The 12,284-nt window shown below is 41.9% G+C and overlaps 1 protein-coding gene and 1 long non-coding RNA gene across 2 annotated transcripts in view; both read left to right on the top strand.

Moving 5' to 3' along the window:
* Positions 1-12,284, top strand: part of kiaa0825 (KIAA0825 ortholog) — a gene marked incomplete at its 5' end in the record, with an annotated part of 105,612 nt that overhangs the window by 51,219 nt on the left and 42,109 nt on the right. The gene's annotated exons all lie outside the window — the stretch shown is intronic.
* Positions 8,189-10,120, top strand: LOC306696869. Its single transcript, XR_013767113.1, has 3 exons — positions 8,189-8,586; positions 8,941-9,097; positions 9,411-10,120. It is a non-coding gene; the product is annotated as an uncharacterized lncRNA (long non-coding RNA).

The raw sequence follows: 12,284 nt of genomic DNA, 5'->3' as shown, positions 1-12,284 counted from the left end.
TCTTTTGTCTGCTTGGTTATACATGGTGTGTTTTGTCTTCGCTACCCCTGGACAGCCCTGACACATTGAGGTTTTCATTAGCCGTAAGCAGGTGGCGGTGCGCACAAGTCTCTCTCCGAGCCTGCCTGCGTGCGTACGCATCTGCACTGCACCAACTTGTATACTGTATGCATATCATGGAGGGCGTACATGTGTCTGCCTGCATGTGTGTGAATGTTCGCTCTTATATTTCAGTGTGTGTGATATTTGGAGGTTTGCTCCAAAGGCGAATAAATCAGTGATGCCTGGGATAAGGCCGTGGCCCCTCCTCAAACTGCACAGACAAGCTGAGAGGCTCATTAATCAAACGGCCAGTCACAGATGTGATGGCTTCCACACAAACCGCCAGCAGACTGTGAAAGTCACATCCAACAGAGTCAACTGTCAGCCAGGCAGGCAGGCCGGCCACACTTTTACTCCCCCACCTCTCTCCCTCTTTCTCTCCCTCTCTCCCTCTTTCTCTCTCTCTCTCTCTACCCTATATTGTATTTATCTCTCAGTCTCCCTTTACCTCCTCTCACCTCCAGCGTGGTGCCTCGGTTTGATACATCTGAAATATTTGTCTTGTCTCTCTAAAAACGATCTGGAGGGTCGAGGCAAATCTATCTTCTCAGAGAGCGGTCATGGTCAAACCATTCTAGAGGCACAAGACATCCGTCATCACTGCACATTGCTTTGTTCTCTGTACTATCAGGTGCTATACAGGTGCATTTTTTTTTCGAACCTCAGCTATCCAGATTGTCTTGTAACCTATTAAATATGAAAGTTGAGAGAGGGGCAAAGATTTTACATCGGTTAGGCCGAGGAATATGTGTTCACTTTGTCCAGCTCTAAGTGTATGTTCTGACAAAGTCACACTTCCGCCTGTTATTTCCTCTGTACAGAGCTTTCAGGGTCACATTCAGCAGTGGAATGTGCATGCCTCCTTCATGGATATGCAGCCATGTGTAAATGAGTTTTCCCATCTATTTCTGGTTATTATATCACATATCACATTCAAACCATTTCACTGCTGCAATCTCCACTCCCAAAGGGTTTGAATTGGTTACAATTGTTAACATTAGCTACAATAATATCGCTGTATTCACTGACAGGATTGTCTGCGCAAGGTACTTATGCCACAAGGCAAGCTCTTCAACGGGATTATCTGGTTATCCTTTGTGTGTTGTGAACTTTCTGCAGTTTCACCTGACCTCTTTTTCACAGATATTGTGATTTTGGATAATTTCACAAGATAAATGATTGTTCCAACTTCCAACTTCGGATGGCTAAATAGTTGGAAAGACTCTGTACACCAGAGCTAAATGAAAATACCACTTAATCTCCTGCAAAGCCCTCCAAGGATGGAGAGAAATGCTGGATGGAACAGGGACAAAACAAAGCCACCCACCCGTTCCTGATTAAAAATGGCAAGTCACAAGGCTTCCCAAATACACTGGGGTACTTTAATGGTACAAATATAAGGACAGTGCTCCACACGTCGATAGAAAGCCATGCTTATTTCTTCAGTATGTGTAATTGATGGTGGAGTTGAGGATTTTCTGTTGTTTTATGCCAGAATTTTAGGGATGACACCAGTTGGAGCCTCACAAAGCAGAACTACTCTCTGGCAAGATCATTTTTTGCTACACGGACCTTATGTGCAGCTATTTAAAACAGGTTATTATGAATGCTGTATGAAGAGAGCCATGATTCAGCAACTTTATGGCCTATTTATTTAACACTATTGTTTTTGTTTTTCACTGTGAAAATCCGAAGCAAAAACTAATGACAGCCCGGTTTATAGTCTATCATCTCTTGTACAGCCTACTCAAAATGATGAGTGTCTCAAGAAAATACCAATTGAGCCTTGCCACATTACATTGAGTGAAATTATGGGCTGTCATTTGGGAGCCTAGTAGTATTAATGTCTACTATTATCTAAAAATGTGATATCACTGCAAACACAAAAACATAGTATTGCCACAGCACAATGTTCGCTGAGATGATATGAACTACACTTCTTACCAGCAGGTATTTCGTTACCATAACTGACTTTGGGAACTTTGTAGAAACGTTGGCTTAGAAATTCTTCTATGTCCGCTGGGTATTTGTTTTTGGAAGCTCTGTCAGCAAAATGCCCCTGGAACCAGTTTTGTCAACCAGTTAAGATGGACTGGGACTCAGTTCAAGACGCGATGGACTGTTTGACGCCGGTGCCATGTTTCATGCTGATTTACTGAGTTGACTTTTTAGCTGACTACAGCAGTCCATTGTCAACAGCCAGACTGTGACCGTCTGTTCCAGTCCATCATTTTCTTACCATTCTATTCCGTGTGCCATCTTTATTCAGACCCTCTGGAAGTGACGCTGAGTTAGGCTTCTAGCTTTCATGTTTGTTTGATGAGTGTATTGAAGGAGTATACTGTAAAACTCTGTATTTTAACGTTGATATTGCTCGTGATTGAATGAATAATAGTAATTTTACATATACAAAGACAATTGTTAATGTTAATGTGTATTTGCATACGTGTGTGTGCTGATGCACCATTGCAGCAAAGTGGTTAGAGAGATCATCCCCTTGGAAAAACACGTAAGAGCTAAATTTTGATTTAGCTAAATATCATGTTCAAGACTTCTCTATACTCATTCAGTGTAAGTCACTCTCAAAAAGGGCACCATGCAGATCAATGCTTAAAACATAATGTCTGTGTGCGCTACTGTGTGAACGAACTTGTGTGACGGTGAGGTTTTGTTTTGGTGGTACATCACGAGGTTGTATCCTGTCGCCAGGCTCATTAGCCCGTCGGCAGCGCCCAGGCTGCCCCAGCCAATCAGTGCTCTACGCTCGACTCTGCCATTTGCATGTGGTCCAGGAAGAGATAATTAGAGGGATCTCTGCCTGTCACTGTTAATCTGGGACTTAGTGAAGGGCTGTGACGCCGACATGCTGATGAACTGACACACATGTCCACACACACACACACACACACACACACAGACACACAGTGCAGCATCATACTCGAGTACACACATCGACATCCGATATACACAAATTCACAAACAGAGTATACTTGCACGCACAAACGCACACATACTAGCACTAAGCACTGGAAACGCACACAACACATGACAACATGAAAACTCAAACGATGGTCTCTCAGAATTGGAGCGTTAGTCTTTATTAACTCTTTCTGTTTGCCCTGCGACAAATACAGTTGTCTTTTTGTCACCTCTTATACTGTAGCGTATTGCACTAAAATAAATCAGAGCTGCTTCTCCATTGGTATGTGAATGATAGCATGTTTACTCAGTGGCTGTTTACACCAGTTGTACTCTGCTGTTGACACAGGTTTTAGATCCCTGTTCAGATAGACTATGCGCTTGTTGCTTCCAAAACAGGCAGAATGCTCGGTAAGCCTTTTGAACAAGCCCAGCTGTCAGCCCTATATACTTTCTCACACACACACACACATCGATACGCACACTTCCCAACAAACATGTACATGTGCTCATGTGCTGGCACGTCCCCAGCCACACACACACACAAACTCACTCACACATCGCTGATTGGCAGGCCTCCTGTTTTCCCATAATTCCGACTGATTTATCCAATCAATCTCACTTGGAGGGCTGCTAAAGCATTGAGTAATATTAAGAGTAGAACATGCGACAATTAAAACATCCGTCAGGTAATTACAGAGCTGGTTTAGCAGCAAACAACTGAGCAATTTTATACATTCAGCATGTTGCCTGTGCGTTCTGTTTGTACCTGTTTGATAGTTAATCGGAGGAAATGAGGTACATCTGTAAGTGTTACCACCTTTAATGCACGTGTCGCATATTATGTAAAAATATCATAGCATTAGCTAAATGTGTCTATGCAAATATTGACTGTGTTCACCTCATTAAATATCAGAGACAGTGTCTCATCCTGTACAAGGAAATCCTGTGTAAAAAGCTGGATAGATGTTCTTGTCACTGCAAAGCATATTTTCCACCCAAATGACAGCTAGTCCTTTTTGTACACTGTGGGACTGTTTAATGGTGCATGTTCAGAGAGAGGGTGAGCACCGTTACTGACCTCATCCGTCCTGCAATGTGACCCTGTGTCACCACTGATGGCACATAATAGTTGACACTTGACTTTAGGGGCTCTTTAAGTGCCAAGAGTGCTTGAGGCCCTGGATTTATATTCTAATGTGGTCATCTTTGTACTCTGCGCCTCCACCTTTTGTCCATAGGCTCTCTCTACACCTGTTTCCACTTTTTCTTTGCCTTTCTTCATCACTCTCTCTCTCTCTCTTTCTTTGTCTTGTTTCACAGACAGGTATGCAATCACACACACACACACACACACCCACACACACACACACACACACACACACATACACACACACCCACGCACAGACACACTTAGACCTACTCAGACACGCTTTCACTGAATTGAAATAGTCTGTTCCGCCCTCCTGTCCTTGTGCCATACAGGTAAGCACAGAGGTGCACTTGTCTGTACACTTGTCTTGACAAATCTATAGACAGCTAGAGTGAACACTGCTGGAATCAACCTTCTGTTTTGATCCTCTTCTCTCCTCTCCTCTCCTCTCCTCACCTGTATGCATTGCTCTCATCAGTATCCTCTTTTATCCGTACATGCATATCCTATTTTTACAGATCTTCACTACCTAGACTCCATAGATATTGAAAAATACAGTGAGGGGTTGGGTATTGTTTAGATTTTAAATACTTTAACTACAGTATTACATGAGTCAGCAGGACATTTAGACAGCCTTTTGACATTCTTGCGACAAGTGTGTGAAACTCTCTACCTTACCATGCTCAAGGTAAGTGATGACAGTATGATAAACCAGCATTAACTAATTGGGTTTCATGCCCAATACCATCGCACCATGCTGTTGGTTCAACATGTCAAACTGAATTCACAATAATTAAAGAACAATAAGCCCAAACCTAATTTTCAGGAATCCAAATGCACATTCTTGACAAATCCTCTGTATTTATGAACTTAAAACTAACTCAGAACAATTCTAATTTGAATCTAAGCAAGCAAGATCAGCATAAGGTGTACATGTGGTGAGCAGGTAGTGTTTATCAGTGGCAAATGGTAAGTGTGTGCTTGCACTCTTCCTTCCCCTTGCCTCCCACTCTCTGTTTCCCCCACCTTTGCAGATCTTTACGATATGTTTCTTTCAACTCTTTATGCTTTTACCTGCTCTCGCTCCCTCTCTGTCCTATCTTCTCAGAGAAACCATCATGGGTCATGTTTTTCTGAGTCTTTGATCATCGAGCAGTCTTTCAGCATGTTGACTACAAGGCCTCTCACCTCCCCAGTGGTTGTTGCAAAAGAGGGGGCACACTTATCCGGCTTCTATGATGTTAATAGTTGAAAGCATCTGCTGATGTTGAAAGCGTGTGTGTGTGTGTGTGTGTGTGTGTGTGTGTGTTTGTCCACTCAGACATGATGAAAGACTCTGTTATAGCACTGGGTTGTGATCATGTTGCAGCTACATCGTAGCTATGTTCAGAGTGGGTTGGTAAGCAAGCCCTCCTTATGTACTGTGCTGTACATGACGGATAACAATCATGTGACACCGTAATCATTTGGAAGAAAAAAGATTCTCAATGCTTCAAATTCTTACATTGTTTTTAAATAGCTTAAAAGGTTGGAATTTAGATCTGCTACTACTCTGAGCATTTCATCCATATCTATTTATTCAGTTATTGCATAGAAAACTTCCTTCTGTGTGCTATAATGGGTTTGTCCTCAGGGCACAAACTCTGGTTCAAATAGAAAAAGCCTTTTCTTTCCTCAATCTTTACACCTCCTGTGTGTAAACGATGGTTGGGTGTCTGAGAGCTTTGCCGCTCCATCCAACTGCAGAATTCTCCCCTTTGTAAGATGCAGGGGATGGCCTTGATGTGACAGCTTGCGATGTTAGCCCAAGTTGTTTTTGACAGAAGACAAAGAAAAAGGGGAAGGAGGGAAAGAAAAAAAAAATTGAAACATAAAGGGAAAGCTTTGGAATTTTTCCTCTGAGGTGAATTGCCTTTGCAGGAATCAATTCTTTTTCTCTGTCATTTAAAAAAATAAAATGTTCCCCTGGATGGCTTTGTCATGACTGTTAAGAACAGTCTGTTTGATTGAATTTGCAACTAAAGACATTTAGTGATCTTGATGGATTCTTTGGATGCAGGACCTAGGCTTGCAGGAAGCATCTTTTTGAGATGTTTTTTTCCTCATGACATTATGGAAACAGGTCTACCCTTTACAGCAGACTGAACGGTGAGTGGTATTATTTGACATATTGTACTGCTACATGCCAGTCTACAAGAATGCCAATGACAATCATAGGAAAGGACATTTAGATTACTGTCGAGCCTCCCTGAACTGTCTCTTCCCATCTGGCCTCCTATCACTCTATCTGTTTTGTAATATGTCTTCTCTTCATCTTGAGTTTGACTTGTAATGATGAAGAGCTGGTCAGAGGGATATAGTGGTGGGTCTTGTGGGGCCTGGTATGTGTGTGTGTGTGTGTGTGTGTGTGTGTGTGTGTGTGTGTGTGTGTGTGTGTGTGTGTGTGTGTGTGTCCAGTATCTCTGCCCTCACTGTGTCAGAGTGTGACCCTTGGGCTGTATCTTGCAATCAGTCAGCCTGCCTAGCCCTCCTGTCTGAGTGTTCCTCCTCCAGCCCTTTGAAGGAGCCCCTCTTATCACAGTGTGGTAGACCTTCCCCCTGCCCCTCGTTGTTCTCAAGGTTAGCCTCACTCTGCGGCCTTTCTGTTTCCACTATCCTTCATATGCACCTTACCGGTATCTATCCATTCTCTGCTTATTACACAGTCTCATGAAGGAGTGTGGATGTTGGAGGTTTTTGCTCTTCCCCTCAAGGTGAGCCTCTCCCAGTGCTCTCCATATACTGTAAGCCTGCCACCAGCTCCCAAGCCTGTACTTGTGCACATCTGACAAAGGAGTGGAAGTTTAAAGGTGGCTCTGCTGCCTCCTCCCTCTCATCCTCACTTTCTCTCCCTTCCTGTTCTCGCCTTTTCTGTTTCTCTTCTCCATCTCTTCATCACACACACACACACACACACACACACACACACATTCTTAGATCCTTAAAGAAAAATGACTCTGAGTGAAAGTTGGGCTGCACCACATTCTCCTTTCTTCTCTTTTTCTGTCTTGGAAGGCCTATTCACCTCCGCCGACGGTATCTGTACGGTCTGTATTTTTGATGCCCACATGCCTGGTTGAGAGTTAAAAATGCCTGCGGCAGAGCCTGCCAACAGTAAAGATGCTTCAAGGAGGTTCTCCTATATGTACATCATGTCCATATCTAGTGTGATGTGAATCTGAGCGTTACCGGGACTAAACGTGTCCTTGCCAAATAAAGTTTGTAACAATGGATAAATATATTCTTGCTTATTTGATGAATTTGTGATGTATGGTTTGGTTGAGCATTCTTTCCTCAGTGTGAGTTATTACTATGGTGGATTTTAGAAATACAAATCTGAATCTTTTTGAATAGCTGTGAAGATATCTGCGAACTTGCGATACCAACAATGAAATTCAACTGCTTTATTTTTCAGGCACCTAGATCCTAGTGATTGCTTGTGAAAGATTTGGAGTGAGGCATTTTTAGTGGGTAAAAACCTACATGCTGAAGCAGAGAAGCAGAGTTCAGATGGTTGCAGCGGGGCAAATTGGGTTCATGCCTTTCACATCAGAAAAGAAACACGTGACAGAGCCAAAAGGATAGTCAGTCACCAGAGTCTCACAACATAGTCTGCTCTTTCACATCTCTTGTTGCATTCTTGTTCAACCCTGACTCCGATAAATGTGTATCTACTACTATTGGTTTTGCCTGTTATGTTTGAAATAAAACATAAATGGCTGCCTGAATTATGTTGACGGGGAAGCATTTTTCTGGTCAGGGAAGTGATACACTTGGAGTGCACACATCTTGTAGGCCGGAGGTTGTAGTAGGTGGTGGGCATACAAAGCATTTGACACAGGAGACGAGTTCTCATCCTTAGTCTAATGTGTCCTTAGCTTTAGGCAACAAAAGCACTTAAGTTATAATTACACTGTAACAAATTGCTGTAAAAATACAAGAAATTCTCAACAGCAAGGTACTGTTCTTCGTAAATACAGTTGAATACAGTTAAATCCAGCAAAAGTTGAGGCCTTGGAAGAAAAAAAAAATTAACAGCAGCTACTGTCCAATCTTGCAGTATACTACAGTATTTTTTCCTTTTTCAGTTGACTAAGCCCGCCCCTTACTCTTCAACAGCACACGGCATCAAGTATCTACTGCTTAGTTAGCACATAGTCAACCTAAAGAAAATGAACAGAAAGCTTTAGATATCATAGACCGGTGATTTTATTCAGGATGGAAGAATAATAATAAGAGGGAATTTGAGAAGACGATTTTCAACGGACTCTGACCGAAGCACCGAAGCAGACCGAGCACCACCTGCTGCTTCAGCTCGCCTACAAACACGCAGCGGACACCGTCCATCCTGCCCCTGTGGCTCACTGAACAAGGTAATTTAGATGTTATCAAAGTTAGCATGACCGTGTTCAGTCATTTTGTGTTGAATCTACATTGTATTGTACTGATTTTTTGCCGATAACGTGACTTGTTGCATGCTAACATGCTAACGAGCGGTGCTTGCAGGACAGCGACTGCTGCAGTAGCTCACGCGGTTCACTGTGCATACGTGGTGACCCGTGTGTTAGAAAAGAATGGCATGCGATCTACCGGCGTTACCAGCGAGAGTTATTTCATTTTCATAGATACCTGATTGAATTTCTCAGCAATTGAATCAACAAGCTGAGTTAATATATATATATTTGATATGGTTTCAGAACATTAACTATAATTGTTGTCTGCATTAGTTGCTGGTGACGCTGCTTGATAAGCATTGAAGCCACGTCGTCTGTGAAGGCATCCAGCCAAGCTTCATCACGTTGCTGCTGCGGTTTTCTCCAGCTACGATGTGTTCAACTTGCAATACCAAGAGGAAGCTGCAAGGACACTGGAGTTTGTTCAAAGGTAAATCTTCTGCAGTCTTAAATATTATTTGGATATTTTTCTGAAGGTTAATATGTTGCAACATGATTGAGCTTGTAGCCTTGATGTGAGAACGTGTAGAACAAAAATCAGACCTTGTATGTTCACATTTTTTGCTTATATGAAATATTCACACATATGTTAGATGAAAATAAGATTATTCTCTCATTGTTAGTAGACACAGAGGTCAGAATACTTGTAATTTGTATTTGTTTATTCCAATGGGGTTTAGTATTAAGTGTGAATATTCTTTACATACCACACCTAATATATATATGCTTTCTCTGTTATTTAGGCGCTTCATTGGTCTCAACCTGGAAAGGGGGACAAAGGCCAACCAGGGGAAGGTGGTGTCCAGAAAGACAGGGAAGCTGGTCCAGAAGAAGGCAGGAGCTGTCAATCCCCATGTGGCCACCCTCATAAAAAACCTCCTGGACTTTGAGTGTGGCTTTATGTAGTCCACAGCACATCTCCACATAGGAGGAAGGAGAGATCGCCCACACTGCTGGTGTTCTTTTTTCCTTTTAAGGTAACAAGTTTCAAAATTGTGTTCTGTTCAGTTCTATCGAGTTGTCTCAAATGTGCAGTTCCAGATTTGTTCTTTTACTTGCTTTCTATTACACTAATGACCATAACTAAATAAAAAAGTGATACTGAAGGCGGGGTACATTTAGTAAACTATAAGAGTTGTATATAGATTGTTGCGAATCTGTTTAACATGATGCAGTGTTCTGGTCTGATTGTATTGTACAATAACGTAATTACTGACAATGTTTTTTGTTCTAATTTACTTTAATGAATACAATTTTATATGGTGCTTTTAATATTTGTATTTTGCAAAAATGTGATCACTGTAAAATTGTCAGTTATTGAATGTGTTTGACACTGCATTGGCTTTAATAAAAGCTTTTTAATGTAAGGCCATCTCTTGTTTGAGTCGTTTCTATGCTCGCAATTTTCAGGGGTTTTATTTTGAAATGTAACATTTTAAATCATTAGCTTCTAGCAGTGTCATACTGTAAATACATTCTACGGTAATGAACTGTTCATGCATTTTCTATACAGCACTGTACTGTCATACTTTTTTACAGTATGAAACCGTTGTTGTACATTACAGTAGGTATGCTGTAGAATTACAGTTAGAAGCTGGAGCCTGTAGCTGCCAGCTCTTTACTGTAATTTAACGGGGAAATTTGTTACAGTGTAGGGAGAGATTTTTTAGTATCAAATCAAGCGTATGATGTCTCTCTAACCTTAACCAGGTGCGATGAGTTCCCAAACATAATACTTAAGCGTTGACTCATGCTATAGGTGCAATGAGCAAGTTCATGTATTGAAGGGAAAAGACATAAAAAAAAGTTTTGCAGACTCGTTCTGTATCAACATGTTGTTACCTTTGCAGATAAGTTCATTACCAACGTTTCCCATTATGTTGATAATGTGTACGTCTGTATTGTTACATCCCAAATGCCAATGTTTTGTCTGTTAGCCATTAACATGTTCAACATTTGTTTCGTGATGAGAATGAAACATAAATAATAAGAAATTCAATCATTTTCAGATTTTCAGTACACAAACTTGCCATTTGCCATACAGTAACAGCCCTGGATTCTGTTGGCTCATCATTTCCTTTTGAGGTGGTTGCGTCCATGTAGTGGGAGGCCGGTGTGGGCTGATATCTGTCGCTCTGTATCTGTATCACTGAGAGCAGATATGGCTGATATATCTGTCATCTCAGCATCTCAGACTTGACAGCACCGATCATAATCAGTCCCCCTCCGGCTCTCCCTCCTGCTATCTGTTTTTCTCGGTATCGTAACCTAACCCGTATATCATGCCAGGTGTATCTGTATTTTTCTGTTGTTTCGTGTTGCACCTCACTGTTCATATCTTAACAACACCTCTCCTCTGTACATGCAGTAATGGTGCACTTTGGGAATATGCACTAGATGCAAAGGGAGTTGGTGTTGGGAGTGATTCTGCAGTTATTTCTGTACAGGGTTGTGTGTGTGTTGGTGTGTGTTTATTTGTGGGTAGGTGGGTGTGTGTCAGAGAGCATTTACAAAGGGATCAGCCCTGAGGGTGCCGTTGCATCGCCACAGTGGAGGGAGAGCAAAAGGGGGTGGAGGCTAGCGAGTTCACAGCAGATGTAGCAAACAGCCAAGTAGCTTGAAAATCTCGCCTTACTTGGATCTGCACTGCACAGTTCAGTCCTTATTTATTTATTTATTTGGGTTGGGGGGCAAATGTATGTTCAGTGGCGTTGGATATCAGTGACAGGAAGGATCAAAGAGCGACACCACAAATGAAGCTGTCAAAGTGGCCCGACAGCTGGGTCCCGAGGCGAACATCCCTCGCTCGCACATTTTATTATGATCGCAGTGAAACCTCACAGCAAGAAGGAAAGAGAGCAGGAGGGAAAAAAAGAAAACCATCATCTCCCCAACCAGATAGAAAGAAAAAGAGACAAAACGAGCGGCGCTGTATCATCGCCGTCCATGATGGAATGAATTATGAATGTGTGGAGGGGGATTAGGAAACAATGGTTGAAGTCACTAGGATCCTCGCCTAGTTTCCTCACCCTCAGCCTGGCAACTAATTAGCACTTTCAACACCAGTGTATGATCTCATTAATGTGATTTCTGCTTATGTAACGTGCATGCAGTCGCACACGCTTACATACAAACACATGCACACAGAGATTGCAGTAGTGGGCTATTACATAAATAAAGCAAATGAACATGTGAGGGAAAATGTATTGTTAGTTGTTGAGCTAATGCAGTTAGAGTGATGAATCAAATGTTTCTAATGCTGAGATTGCTGTAGGTTTAGTCGACAGAGCCGTTCAGTGTTTAGGGCATTTCCATCAGGCTTTCTTTCCCCTTATGTCTTGCAATAATCTGAGCAATTTGATAATGTGTGATGAATATCATCAGTCATGATATCATAGTGTTGACTGGTCCGCAGAAAAGATGGGTTCACTGATTATTATACTGATTATTTCTAAGAAAAATGTCAAGCTTATACCGGTGGTACTAATGTGTAAAGTTTTAGAAGGCAGGAATATCATTATATATATATTTTTCTATTTGTGTAGTAGAAACAATTCACATCAGCTAATTAGTATCCACACTCTGAGATATGGGGAGAGGGAGAAAAAAAGAGGGGG

Source organism: Pholis gunnellus (assembly GCF_910591455.1).
Source record: "Pholis gunnellus genome assembly, chromosome: 6".
Taxonomy (NCBI): domain Eukaryota; kingdom Metazoa; phylum Chordata; class Actinopteri; order Perciformes; family Pholidae; genus Pholis; species Pholis gunnellus.
This window is presented reverse-complemented; position numbering and strand designations above follow the sequence as displayed.